Source organism: Protopterus annectens, chromosome 14.part0 (genome assembly GCF_019279795.1).
Source record: "Protopterus annectens isolate FY-2018-M chromosome 14.part0, PAN1.0, whole genome shotgun sequence".
Classification (NCBI taxonomy): domain Eukaryota; kingdom Metazoa; phylum Chordata; order Ceratodontiformes; family Protopteridae; genus Protopterus; species Protopterus annectens.
Window position 1 is genome coordinate 706,240,872 of NC_056748.1, and position 15,223 is coordinate 706,256,094.

At 39.8% G+C, this 15,223-nt stretch overlaps 1 long non-coding RNA gene across 1 annotated transcript in view; it reads right to left on the reverse strand.

Annotated features, from left to right (window-relative positions):
• The window catches only part of LOC122789185, a 1,666,093-nt gene that overhangs the window by 416,607 nt on the left and 1,234,263 nt on the right, over nt 1-15,223 (reverse strand). The gene's annotated exons all lie outside the window — the stretch shown is intronic.

Consider the following 15,223-nt stretch of genomic DNA (forward strand, 5'->3'; position numbering starts at 1 on the left):
TGGTGATGACCAGGTCCAATATGTTGTGTCCTCTGATAGGGGAGTTTACCAGCTGATCCAGGGCATTTGAGTTGATAAATTCCAGGAAGCGCTGAGCCTGGGAGTTTGTACTCAAGTAGTTTTCCCAGTTAATGGCAGGGTAATGGAAATCGGCCAATATCAGGGTGTTCGGTAGGACCTTCATCTTTTCCAGTGTCTCCAGAAAGGCGGAGTGGTGGTCCTGGGTCATGGAGGGTGATCTGTAGCAGGCCACAATTTGCATTGCAGATTTGCTTAATGTTAGTTGCACCTGGATGATCTCAGAGGTATCATGCTGCGCCACTAACCGGGAGGTGTGGGTATCCTTGATGAATATGGATACACCCCCTCCTTTTGTGTTTCAGTCCGTGTTCTGTGGCCGAAATGTGTGGTATTAGTTTTAGCCCAGTAGTGATGGAGTGCTCTCTGGACCCTTGAACCAAGTTTCAATTACTGCACAGATGTCGACATTCTCCATACCTAGGAGTGCTTTGAGTGCATGCATTTTGAGATTTATACTTCTGGTGTTGAGTAGCATAACCCTCATTTTTTTACTTGTGCTGTTTACGGAGGTGGGTTTGAATTTTGAGCCTTGCCTAAAAAAAGGCACTATGGGGGCAGCAAGAGCCTTGGCCAGTATTCGAAAGCCAAGGGGTGACAGGTGCAAGCTGTCTCTTGCGAAGCAACGTGGCTTGTCGAGCATGTTATCCCAGGCTGACAGACACTGGATCCCCTTTGAATGACACCAGAAGCTTAGCCAGTTGTTGAAATTGATCATTTTTATCTTTATACTGAAATATCTTTCTTGGTGAGGGCAGGATGCTACTCAGGGTCAGGGTCATACCCGCCTGGTCTACATGATCAGAGAGCTCTTCCATGTCTCTTTTCATGTAGTCCAGGTAGGTACGTCTCAGGTCATTCACACCAACATGAACAATGATAGAGTCATATTTGTACTTGTTCTGGAGTGACCTGAGTGCTTGTGTTATGTGGCGGATTCTGGCTCCCGACAGGCAGCTAACAGTAACCTTCTCCTTGTCCAGCCTAGTGTGTGGGGCATCAGTGTGCCTGACTATTGAGTCACCTATTACTAGTGTGTTAGGTATGTTATTTTGCCTTAAGGGCTGTGATTGTGCGGCACATTGCTTTTGTGTTTTATGTGTTGTCTGGTTTGTGACGGGAGGTGCAGGTTTTGTGGGTGTCTGCTTTGGAGCTCTCTGATGCTTTTGTAGGTTTTTATTTAGAGCCTCCAAGTATGATTTTGTGTATTTATGTATATTTTTTGCCAGTGCTGGTTTAGTAGGTCTCTGTGAGGCTGGAGGTGTGGTGCAAGTGTTAACCTTCTCCTCAAGACTGTCTGTTCCAGTCTTGGGTGGAGAGACCTTAGCATCCAGTTTGGCTGTATAGTTGCATCTCTCGCATTAGTGTTTTGTGGTAGGAGGAGAGGGCTGTCTGTGTACATGAGGCAGTTGTAACATTGTCTCAGGATACCCAGGTTCACCAGCTGGACTGGAGAGTACACCTGCAGTTGCCCTTTGGTCATGCCTGAATAGTAGGGCGAGCTGCTTAGTCGCTTGGTTGGTGAGGGGTGGATAAAGAGCCTTGCCCTGCTGGGCAGTCAAATGTTGGGGTATATTAGTGCTTGCTATTAGGTCTGAGCAAGTGCTGGACTGTAGGATGCTTTTTGAGTGCTTAGGTTGAGAGTTAGACTAGTTTCAAGTGAAAAACTGAAGAGGAGACTTAGTGGCGCCGGGAATAATTTAACCCTAGCTAACCGGTGCTGCCTGGCACACAAAACCGTGCAAACACGGTTTTTAAACTACTAACTTCTGGGTGGAACCACTCCTCCAGGGGCAGATGGCTGCTCAAAGTTCCCCTCTCTCACAGGTGAATAGCTGGAGCTTATCTCCCCGGGACTCCGCTGAAAATGGACATGCATCCAGTCGGACTATCCCAGTCAACAAATGTAAAAATAAAAAAAAAACAGAGAAACTTCCCTTTATCCAAGTAAGGTATGGGCAACTCAGAAACTTGTAACACAGCCCTGAATTCAGCACTAGCCTGAAAACTGGACTATACTAGCTTAGAAAGGTAGGAAACAAGAAATGTTTTTGTTTTTTTGAAAAGATAAGGCAAAAACAGTAAAAAGTACACTTAAAACAGCTTTAAATGACTACAAGTGATCAGAAAAGGCTATTGCACTATAGTGTGTAGCCTACAACAGTTAAACAATTTATTTAAACAAAAAACAACTTTTTAAAAAGTGCAGGCAGTCAGATAAGTACAATATGTGAAAAAAACAAGCTTTTAAATCACAATAAGTGCTGGAAAATCAGCGTTTAGGTGGAAAACAGTTAAGTACAGCAAGAAAATACAGAAAACTGATACTCAGTCACTCCAAAGTCTCTCTTTTAAGCTAGAAGGCTTGTCTTAGTTTAAGCCTTTCTAGTGCTTTCCAGTAGTTTAGTTACAGGAAAAATGGGAAACAAGCGCAGATGTGGTCGTTTAAACCAGAAAGTTGAAAGAGATGGACAACTTCCCGAATGATCAATAAACTACAATTCCTGGGCCAAGAACCACTCCCACTGATATGCTAGAAGGCTGAACTCCAACACAAAGGCTTGGGGGGATCAGAAGCTTACAAACAGTCCTGGATACAGCAAATCTGTACCTGGACTAGACTAGTTACGGGAAAGGTGGGGATCAAGCGCAAACACGGGCTTTAAAACCAGAAAGTTGAGAGAGATGGAAAAAACTGCCCAAACGGCCAAAAAACTACAATTCCTGGGCTGAGAACCACTCCTCTTGTGGTAGACAGGCTACTTAGTACTTACCACTCCCAATGATAAGTTAGAAGGCTGCACTCCAACATAAAGGCTTGGGGGGCTCAGAAGCTTACAAACAGTCCTGGATACAGCAAATCTGTACCTGGTCTAGACTAGTTGCGGGAAAGGTGGGGATCAAGCGCAAACATGGGCTTTAAAACCAGAAAGTTGAGAGAGATGGAAGCAACTGCCCAAACGGCCAGTAGCTACAATTTCTGGGCCAGAAACCACTCCTCGTGTGGTAGATAGGCTACCTAATGCTTACCACTCCCACTGATAAGCTAGAAGACTTCCCTCCAACACAGAAAGGCTTGGGGGGCTCAGAAGCTTACAAAGAGTCCTGGATACAGCAAATCTGTTCCTGGACTAGACTAGTTACAGGACAGGTGGGGAACAAGCGCAAACGCATGCTTTTAAGCCAGCAAGTTGAAAGAGATGGAAAACTGCCTAAACAGCCAATAAACTACAATTTATGGGCCAAAACCCACTCTTCCCATGGTAGATAGGCTACCTGATGCTTACCACTCCCACTGATAAGCTAGAAGGCTTCCTTCAAACACAGAAAGGCTTGGGGGGGCTCAAAAGCTTACAAAGAGTCCTGGATACAGCAAATCTGTACCTGGACTAGACTAGTAACATGAAAGTCTGGAAACAAGCACAAACACAGGCTTTTGAATCAGAAGGTTGAAAGAGATGGAAGAGCTTCCCAAACGGCCAATAAACTATAATTTCTGGGCCAGAAACCTCTCCTCCTGTGGTAGATAGGCTACCTAGTGCTTACCACTCCCACTGATAAGCTAGAAAGGCTTGGGGGGGGGGGGGGCTCAAGAGCTTACAAACAGTCCTGGATACAGCAAGTCTGTATCTGGACTAGACAAGTTACAGGAAAGGCAGGAAACAAGCTAGGAATTTTTTTTTTTTTTTACAGAAAAGCAGCTAAAACAGCAGTAAATACAATTCAAATGCAGTGCAGGCTAGCACACATGTATCAATATTACGGCAAATACAGTTTAATTAAATGCAATTAAATTAACAAATTACTAAAAAACAAGTGCAGAAGGCATTAAATTAGAAGGCTACTAACAAGCAGTAATAAGTACAGAGTAAGAACAACTGAACAGATAGCACGCAGAACAGCAACTAAGACAGTTACAGTAAGAGCAGCTGAATTTTTTTTTTCTTAATGTATGTTTTTCATCCCTTCATATTACTGCAGATAATTACCAGTGCAGATCAGGATTTGATGTTAATAAATGCTTGTTTTCCCTGGTTTCCAAATATTGAAAGCTAGAAATGTTACCCATGGTGGTGCTGCGATAGCGCTGTCACCTTACAGTAAGACGTTGTCCTGTTCGATTCTCAGCTAGAGCATCTTCTGTGTGGAGACATGCGTGAATGAGCGTACCTTCGTTGAAGGTTGTACGTCAGAGCTGGCAACTCGGCGCGTAAAAATCTACTGCCAATCATTAGCGGACCGGAGTTCCGCTGTGACGACCCCTGAAAGCCGAAGGACACAACAACAAGAAATGTTACCCGTGAAGTGTTTGCCATAGAAGGTAGCCTTAAGATTCTGTTCTCATGGCAAGATTTTTGATACTTCCATATTTTGAACACTCTGAACAATAAAGACTTTCATGACAGCTAAAGACTTGCATTATTATGAGGACTTAAACAAAACAGTTTTCTTAAAATGAGAAAGAAAATTAATATGGGAGCTTTTCCACTACTGAAAAAGAAACCGTGGTAATCAAATCAGAGAACAGAGTTTGGTATGTTTTCTAAAGTGTTAATGTATGTAATGATACTGTGATAATTCTCAAACAGTAATTAATTACATTGTTAATTTGGTTCAGCTTTTGCTTTTTTTGTTTTTTTTTTTAATTTTCGTTATTTCATTTCATCTGATAACCAAGTGGGGCTGGATTCCTATTGAAATGTTAACACTAAAATGCCAAGTGCCAACAATCCAAAAAAAAAATGCCAAAAACACAGAAAAGCAAATCTTGAAAATCATTCTTCTCCTTAAAACCTACATATACCCAACTCCAAGATCGACATACCTCAAATATAAGGGAATATTGTGAGAAATGGCATCTCAGACTCAATATATAAAAATCCGATCTTTCAACCATTCAGTGTTTGTATTTTGTGACTAGCTCTAGCAGAGCCTTACATTTCAAATGGTTATGGGGTAGGCTGGTATAATATTACATTTTCAGCCATTACCTGCATTATAAAGCTATAATGTAAATAATAAGTTACTAATAGAAGTATATCATTATTGACCCATTAAAACTTGGAATCTGCACAAAGTAGTTATTTGCATCGTATTTACAATCAAGTAAGGAGAAAGTTCAGTTATCTAATTGCATGGTGTTTTTTCACAATCCAATGAAATATGTCACCGAGATATTTAACCATTTTTCATAGAAATAGTCACAACAGTTCTAATATATTTGTCTGTAATTTTCACAGCAATGATTTTTTTTATATGAGAATATGGTTTTATGAAGGACAAATATTCATAAAGGAGTAATTAACTGTAGTACGGAGTATGTAGCCCAAATTCTTTGTGTTCTGTGCTGTTGTTTTTAATGTGAACAGCATAGTGTAGCATATATTTCATCTTATCATTTGATTTTATACTGGGTGACTGTGGCTACTTCAAAGCAGTTGTGTGTATTGTGTTTGGTTGTGCATTAGCTTTATATCTAACACCGCGGAAGTTCTAGTAATTTCCCAGCCCTGGCAGAGGAGAGAAGGATCAGCTTGGACCTATCTGCACACAGTAGGGTGGAGAAAACAAAAGCAACTTAGTAGACCACAAGTGGAGTTTTTTTGCCTTATTCAGGAGATCTAATTTCTGCAGAGACATAAGTACAGGCAGGACACTGAAAAAAAACTTCAAATTTTGTATATTTTGTAAGAGGAAGTAAAAAACTTTTATGTACTTCAGGGGTCTAACTCAGCAGTCCAAGACTGCATCATTCAAATAAAGAGGTATGAGATTGACACAAAGTATCAAAAACAAAGGTCACCTATCTCCCAGGAAATGTAATGCATTTTTTTCAATCAAAGGAGAAGTGGATGCACGGAACACTTTTGCTACTGATGAAGCTGTATGGTAAAGAGGTACCTGTATTCAGAAATGCACAGAAGAGAGATATAATACAGTTCTGATCAAGGGGTAACCAAAATGAAAGCCACTGATAAAACAGAATCTGCAGCCTATGTAACAAGAAGGGGATTGAGTGAACTAGCTGGGCCAGGCAGGCCTTATCTGCCCATCAGGTTTTATATTCCTGTATTTTTTTAATGCAGCAGTAAATGACACATGAATGACAACAGTCCCACCTGGTGGCAACAAGGAGAAACACAATGTTTATTTTGCTTAATTTCTTTACCATTTAGTATATCTCAGGAAAATATTCAAAGAATGTCTAGCCCTGTAAAAATACTACATAATACAACAGCAGAAGAAATATTTTCTTGTGAAACAGCACTGTAGAGAAGTGAAACAAATCTTAGTCGCTCAGCAGGCTGCTAACTTATTGGTGAAGTTGGAAGGTTAAAAGACTGGGATCACATTACAGTACATACATAGCAGTGTAGTAAATATGATAGACATAATGCACTCTTGAACTGGAATTTTTTGGAAGAAATGTGAAAGGAAGGCTTAATCTAACTAGTTTCTTGATGGTTTAAGTCTGCGTTAAAAAAAATCCCACAGCATATCCTCCAGGAAAGTGGAAGGATTTCTGTAAGACCCTCCCTAACTCCCTCAAACTCATAGTAATGACCCTACACCATATTTTATATATGTATTTATTTGCTTACAGGTACAGACACTGAATTCAAGTGCCCCTTTTCTGGGTGACTAATTTACACTTCCATGACTGGAAGGTTTTTATAAATTATAATTTACTAAAAACTGGCTTAAAACAAAAATTTATTGTTACGAGTGTCCACATGCACAAGGATACATGCAAACACTGTTTTATGTAGAAATAAAGCTTTGTTTTGCTGCTGTAATCATGATCATTAAACTCTTTAAAACTATGCTTTTTAGTGTTTCATTCTTACTGAGTGCTCACTGATGTCACTCTTTGTCTTAGTTGTGACCATTTATATGTGTTAACATCTCCCTTCTATCCATTGTAAACATATTCAATCTTCACTAGTATGGTGAGATTTGCAGAAATACCACAGTCTGCCAAATGCTGGCTTGAGTAATACGAACAACAAACTACTAGTGTTTTATTTATCATAAACCGCTGCCTCAAGTCTTCTTTACCCCATCCACTCAGCATCAATTGTCTTCTATTAGGTGATGAAGATATACATAAGACATACCCTCTACTTTGATGACTGTAAGGGTACAAACAACGTTAGACAATATATGTCAGCATTGTAACTCATTCTCAGTATAATTTGTTAGAAGGGTCATCGTTCTCCACCACAACAGAGACTGTGCCTCTGTGCCCTGACTAGAAAAATGATGTAATCTGTAATAGAATTATGTCTTTGATAATCAAGACTGAATTTATCTTGGGGTAATCTGCAACAAGTGCATTTCAGAATTATGCTATTTATGTTGCTAAAGACATCTGTTAATTTTGCAGGAGGATGATAAACTTGGTGGACGTCACCTTCTTATGATTCTTATCTGCTGCCATTGACATTATGCATTTGTTGTTACAACAAGAGCAACTCTGTTATTTGTCAAGGATTTTGGTTTACAGGGCAGATACCACACTTTTGTTTAGGCATAGTTTGAGGTTGACATGAGGATATATTTTCACCACGAGATTCATGTTCCTTTGGCAGCAATACCTAATCTTGCCTTTTAGTATTGTTTGTACCTTTTCATTTCAGTCTGAATTATTTTTTGTTTGTTTGCTGTTTATTGTTTACTTATCTAGAGCTACCACCCCTTGTTGTTTTTATGTTCTGTAAGGTGCTTAGATTCAAACTCTTATATTAGATACAATTAAGTTCAAAATTCAAAGGTAGTAATCTTTCTGGATTCTCTGTTTTAACACCTACAATATAGATTTGTTTCAAACAGACCAGAAACTCTTGCAATACATTAGTATGACATCAAATTTCACTCAAAAATGTATTGTAGTCACCGTTGAATACTGCACAACACCCGATTGCCATAGCCATTGACTTTCTTTTAATGGAAAATTACTATTTATTACTCCCTACTGAAATACAGATGGAAAGCTTGTATAGTAACACATTTATCTGACTGACCTTGCTAACATTAATGGACGATACTATGTCTGACTGAGTCTTCACTCCTCATAATGCTTAACCACCAGGCTCAATGAGAAAATAGAAGAAATATGCGACTTAAAAGTAAAACAACTGATCATCTGTTATTCCGGCAGAAAAAAAATGGCAGTAAAAGATGAGTGCATTGAAGCTTTTCTGACATTTCATATGTATTTGACTAACTGACAACAGCTTATGTTTAATTATTCAGTGTTATTAACTGACCACTTTGACTGGCATTTATTTGTGACCATCTGCCATGCCCTTGTACTGCTTCCATGCTGTCCACCCCACTGCCATATATCACTACATGCCTCTATTCTGCTTGATAAGTATCAGCATTCATCTGCCTCATCATCCAGTGGAAACACCATGGCATGTGGTTGTGTATATTAGAATACTTTAGCCCCAGATGCATTGTCATGTGCAAGAAAAATCACAGGCTATTTTCAAGAGGTGTGGAGAGGATGTGGTCACTCAGTGATGCACTGCATAACTACCTAACTTCTGAAGGCTAAGCTCTGAAGTATGTGAGCTTTTCACCCACCAAGGCCTCAAACTGTGACAGTAGCTTCTTGGCTGCTAACAGTAAATGAAAAAGCAGTACTGGACATAGTACCAGCTCCACTTCCAGAGAATGTAGTCAGTGATATGGATGGCAGAAGTTCACCTCAGAAGTTAGCCAACAGTGTTAAGACATAAGAGCTAAAAGGTTTACACTCTCAGGGAAATGGTGGGGAAGGACAAACTGCATCTTCTGGTGGAGAATAGACATGCTGGCCCTGAATGCACAAAGTGTGTGACAGAGCATGCTTGAAAGCAGCATGATATAAAATGGTATTAAAGGTGCAAAAATGCTGGAGTTTGCATAGATTGTTTACGTCATGTATAGGCATAACATGGGAAGTAGGAGTTAAAAAGAAAAATCCATGCCATCTATGAAAGATGCCCACCTGTTGCCTGTCAGCTTTAACTACTCTGATTATGTATGAAGACAAAATGCCTAATTGTCTTTGAAAGGATGATCCCATCCTTGAAGTGGTCTTTCGTCTTTACTAAGTAGGATGGCTAAAAAATTGGAGCAACAATGCATCAAAGGAAAGCTTGATGATCAGTTTGGTAAGAGAATAAAAGATATGTAAGACTCCTGCCATTTCTTCAGTGACACAGGCTTCAGTAATAATGTGTGGGGCTTTCAGTGAAGAAAGATATACACTGGTTGTGCTGATGGCCAGCTTCCATCATTGTATTATCAAGCACATTTTCAATGTGAAAAACCCTCTCAGTGCTTGTTATCTGTCTAAGAATTATTTTCATTATGTTTAGGTGAAGCTTCATTGTTGCTGTAGTATCTGAAGGATTATTTTCTGCTTCACACAGGAAAAGCCCATAAAAAGTGCCATAGACTATTCTTCTAATACTATGTGCATTTTAGATGACTATGAATCTTACACCTGACATATATTGGGCTAAGATTGTCAGACATAAAGCATGTAAGGTTTTTCATTAATTAGTGTGTGTAGTAGCCATGCACAGGATGTATTCAATGCTAATTGAATGCATAATACTTATCTGTGAACTGGCTAGTGGGAACCCCTCAAATATTAGCTTTGTGCAGGAATGAAGTGCTCATTGATGAATCCTTGCCATAGAAGTACCCAAAGCAATGAGCCTGCTGTGATAGAATAGATAGATGTGTGTGTTTATATATCTTTAACAGAAGGAACATTTTATGTATTTATTTAATTTATTTAACATTTGTTTACTGGGAAAGTCAGACATGGTACAAGTCAATTTTCAGCAAAGGCCTGCAGAGAAACACTCCAGACATGTTCTTTTTATGCAGGAAGAAACTGGAGCACCCAGAGGAAACCCACACGAATGCAGGGAGGACATGCAGACTCCACACAGAAGACACTCCAGCTGAGAATTGAACCAGAGAACCTATTGCTGTGAGGTGACAATGTTCGCCTCTGCACCACTGCACCATCCTTATACTTATTTTCTATGTATAAATCCTGCTTCTTGTTGTTTTTAAGTCACACTGTGCCAAATATTGATGACAATAGCTTTAGTATCGCCACATCTTGTATCATATCTTTAATACTCATCCTATCATTATAGTGGCTGCACTGTCCTTGTATTCACTGGACATGCTGTGCATCCTTATATTCATAAGGAGATCCATTCTGTAATATGAGCTGACATGCAATTGTGTTGGCAAGCTGCCAGAAGGAAGCTAATAGGCCTTTGTGGATAATCTGACTGAAATAGCTGCCCAATGTTGAGCTAACTATCCATTTCCTTTCAACTCTCTATCAGTCACAAACTCCCTTGAATCCCTTTGTTGACTTTTTTTTTACAACAGGATTCCTCTACTCTCTTAGTAAAAAGAAAAAAAAGTGTTTCCTTGAGTCAGACTCAAACCTTCAACCTAGCTGTTGCATCCCTTAATCTGATTTGCCATCATTTTCCTTGCGCCTTAATTCCACTCTCCTTCATCAGTCCCTAACAGCACTATGAATGCATAGCATATTCTCCAATCTGGTATTATATCCAGAGTTTATTTAGCCTATCTTCATACTCCACTCCCCCTGATTTTCTTAGTGCTCCCCCCAAATGCTCACTTCTATCTTGATATCCTTTTGTCTGTAGTAGCAGAAAGCATCAAACTGAGAGCTTAACCATTACTAGGTTTCACTGTTAAACTTTAACCATTTCAGTGCTAGTACTAGTACATATATTCTAGAAAGGCTGAGATTGCTAAAGCAACATCCTAAGCATGCAATCAGTCATGAGGGACTTGGGCACCCAGGCTGATAGCAACCTGACTTTTGACTACCACGGTGCCTCCGTTGTATGGAAGGCTTTCTACATGGCCCACCTCATAAATAAGGGTGTTTCATCCAGGAACAAGGAGGTCATAACATACCTGTACTCCTCCCTTATCAGACCCATTATTGAGTACAATGCCCCCTTCGGGATCGACGTTGCCAAACACATGCAGCAGCTGGAGGGACCACAGAGGTCTCTGACCAGGAAAATCCAGGGTCTCAAACACCTATCCTATACAGATAAGCTAAAAGCTCTGTCTCTCTACTCAGTCTTGTACAGACTGCTCAGAGATGACCTGCGTCTAACATACAGGGCCATCTCAGACCCAGCCTTAATGGAGTTGCTGCATATCCCGTAAGTCAAACTCAACTCGTGCAACCCACACACAAGGTCTTAACCTGGTCTGTGACATTAATAGAACTTACTGGTGGGATAGATTTCTGTCCCAAAGACTCCCCCTTCTGTGGAATAGACTCCCTCTCCATGTCAAGCAGAGTACCTCTCTAGCCCTCTTTAACAGGAACCTGAACGACTGGATGGGAAACAGAAAATACACCCCTGGGATCCCAGCTGTGTCCCTGCTGGACAGGGTGAACAGGTGCTGACTTTGAGGGAACAAGGCCAAATTCTTGGCTAGGCTTATAAGGGCCTCCAGGCCAGTAGCCTAGTATCATCCTATGAACCTATGAGATACATGCATAACTCTGTAATTTGTACAGGTAATCCCTTATTAAGCTTTTTATTTTGAGCTTTCCCTTTATTTCTCCCTTTCTTGCCCTTTTAAATTAAATGATTACTTTTCTTTCTCTACAGTATCTATTTTCTACCACACTTTATTTACTTAATTAATCTTTCAATTCATTCACTTTATTCCTATTTGTCTTGCATCTTACCTTTTATGCCTAGCCTAATACTTTCCAGCATATTTTGTAAAAAGAAAAAAAATTACGCTTCCAAAAAATTCAGCATAGCACCGTCTTTTACAAGAAGCTGTAAGCAATTTGCCAGCTGAAATTGAGTAATATATTGTTTTGACTTGTTGCACATTTTTTCCTTATCAAAATACAACTGTCACTCTGCTACTGCTGAGACAAGAGCTTTGGATTACGTTTTATTTCAGCTGTAGGAAAATGCTTCTGTTCTGTTTAGAGCAGATAACCCATTAAAGCTTTGGGACTTCATTCTAAATATAACAAATAAAGACTAAAAATTTTATGCAGTGAGGAAAACAACTGCACAAGGCTGTAGACCAGGGGTCAGCATTTCACTATCATACACAGTGAGGTTTGTTGCAATGGGTCCTATATGTCAACTGACATAATAGAAATGCCGTAGGTTTTGTATAGCGTTAGGTGTTACTAGTTATAAGTTATAAAGTTATAAAGTCATAAAGTCATTCAGAATACAGTCATTTTAGAACTGCAACCTTCATTGAAACCTTCCTAAATACTTTGGAAGCTCAGTAACTATTTCCTTAGCTTCCAGGTGGGCTGTCTGGCATAGAGTGATGATGCTGTGACTGTAGCACTGATGACCCAGGTTTGATTAGCATGCTTGGGTGTCAGACCAACTGACTGGGGGGCTGAAAATGAGCGACCAATCACCATCTCACATATTCTTTAGAGAATGTGGCTGTTTTTTTTCATGCTGCTGAGATGCCTGTTAAACAGATGCCAGGAGAAACAGTCCCAACATGAATAGGGTTTCATTAATGACACCCTGTCAAAAAGCACAACGCTCACAGTGGTTTAGTTAGTCATTGGTGGGACATGGCAAGATGGAAGTATTCTGGCATGCAGCTTTGATAGCAGGTATTGCATTTTGCCTACTGACCAGCATCAAGGTTAGGTGCATGTATGAAATCTGAGCTAACCATAGGTGACAGCCTACTGGAGCCTGACTCTTCTCCATTGCTTGGATATAAACCAAAATCACTGAAAGGTATCCCCAGCTAAAGAAAGACCCACTCACAGAGTGACATCAGGTGTTAAAGCCAGGCAAGGCAGCAGAACAACTGGGTCACTGAGGGGTCAGGATTAGGTCAGGCTGATAAGGGGAAAAAACTATTTCATTAGCTTGAGAATCTGAAAGAATTTCAGGCTAATAGTAAATATAAGCAGTTTCAGTAGCTTACACTTCTCTGTGGTGCAGAAGGCTATGAGTTCTAGTGTCACACCAGGTAATATAGACTAATTTACTAATACTGACACTGCAGTGCAGCATTATGGGGTACTGTACTCCTGAGTGTAGCATCCTTTACATGCACACAGCACCACTACCGCCCTCCTATTCTTCCTTGATACAGTTAACCGGGCACGAGATTCTGGTAAAATAATTGCTTCACTTTTCCTTGACCTTATCAAAGCATTTGATACCATTTCTCACACTATCCCCCTCTCTAAACTATCCACCCTCCACATTTCTCCCCCTACCCTACAATGGTTCAACAGCTATCTCTCCAATAGGCGGCAGTCCACCAAATGGCAACATTCTTACTATCCCTTCCTCAGTACTTCCATGGGGGTACCCCAAGGCTCCGTACTTGGTCCTCTCTTATTTAGCATCTTTATTAACAACTTTCACACCACTCTCCCACAATGCTCAGTAGTCCAGTAGGCTGATGACTCTATAATAATATGCACTGGAAATTCCAGCTGTGAACTCGAGTAAATTACCCAGAATGCCCTCACCTCTACTGAATTTTGGATGCTTAACAATCAACTTTCCCTAAATCCAAAAAAAAAAAACGAAAAAAAAAAAAAACTAGTAATTTTTACTCCTAGGAAAACCACTCCATTTGATAAAAAACTCCTCACTATACAAGCCCAAGACAATACCACTATAGAAGTTGTCCCACACACTAAATTACTAGGCATTATTATAGGGTAAAAGCTTAACTTTGACCTACACATAAACAATAACATCCAAAAACACACACCAAAAGCTTGGTATGCTCTACAGGCACCAACACTTTCTTAGCCTCTCTACTAGACAAACCCTTGCAACTACCTTTTTATTACCATCTCTCCTTTAATGGTGCCCCTCTCCTCACTAATATCTAAAATTCTACAAAATCCAAACTTGCTATGTGTTACAACAGAATAGCCAAATTTGCCACCAAGGCCAAATTCTCATCCCACCACTGTAAGTCACTGAAACAATTAGGGGGGCTGGAACTCCCCCACCATCTCTCATTCACCCAACTAACTACTGTGCACAAAATAATCTACAGACCCACCGACTGTCCTGCCCTCTCATCTCTACTTGCCAAATACCATCCCAGCAGGCATTTAAGATCTGAAAACCATCTACTTCTAAAAGCAGATAAGCCCATCTTACCTGCTGGTCAACTGCTCTATTCCTTCACCGTTGCCAGACTATTGAACTCACTTCCACCTTACATCAGAAACAAAGGCAGCACCACCATCTTCAAACAAATACTGAAACATCATCTCAACTCTTCCTGGCTATGTTCCTGCTCTATAACCTAACCTCTTCACTCTCCTTAGATGATTACTAAACTCCTATGTCTTTTGCTACTAGTGACTGATGATACTTTCTCCATATTTATTTTTATCTTCACTTGTTGATACTGGTACAATAAAACTGATTAATATATCTCTGTTTATACCACTCTGATTGAATTCTGCTTTAATGTATATTTTCTATATATATTACTGTAATCAAACAAATTAGATTCCTACTTTTATGTATATATTCTGTATATGTTACTATATTTACTATCTGTAACACTGTTTTTACTTCTGTACCAATTAAAGTTTATATTTTTTCTGTATCTCGTTGGAGCTTTTCTCCCCAGGCCTCCACTGAAAATGTGCTATTTTAGGCCCAGTGGACTTTCCCGGTAAACAAATGCAATAAAAAATAAATAAACTGAAGCCCCAACTACCTGAGTTGGTAGTAGCTCAGGTGGATATCAAAGATCTTACAGCACCTATCGAAAAGAGTATGGGAAGTTCCCTGGTGCCATGGTCAAATTTCCCCTAGTCAGTATTAATCCCACCTAAGGTCTCCCCTTAAAAGAAACCATTAATCTAGTGAGAGTAACCCATTCAACAAACTGCAAATAAATAAATGTGATAGAATGTTAAAATGTTGGCAGAATAAAAAATCTGTAACTCATTTTAAAAAGAATCCACTTTTGGTATGTCCAGACTGAACTTTAGAAAAAAACCACAGAAGCTGCTGTACAATTAGAGCATTATCAAGGAGCATGTTGGGATATGAATCTGATGAACTTGTCT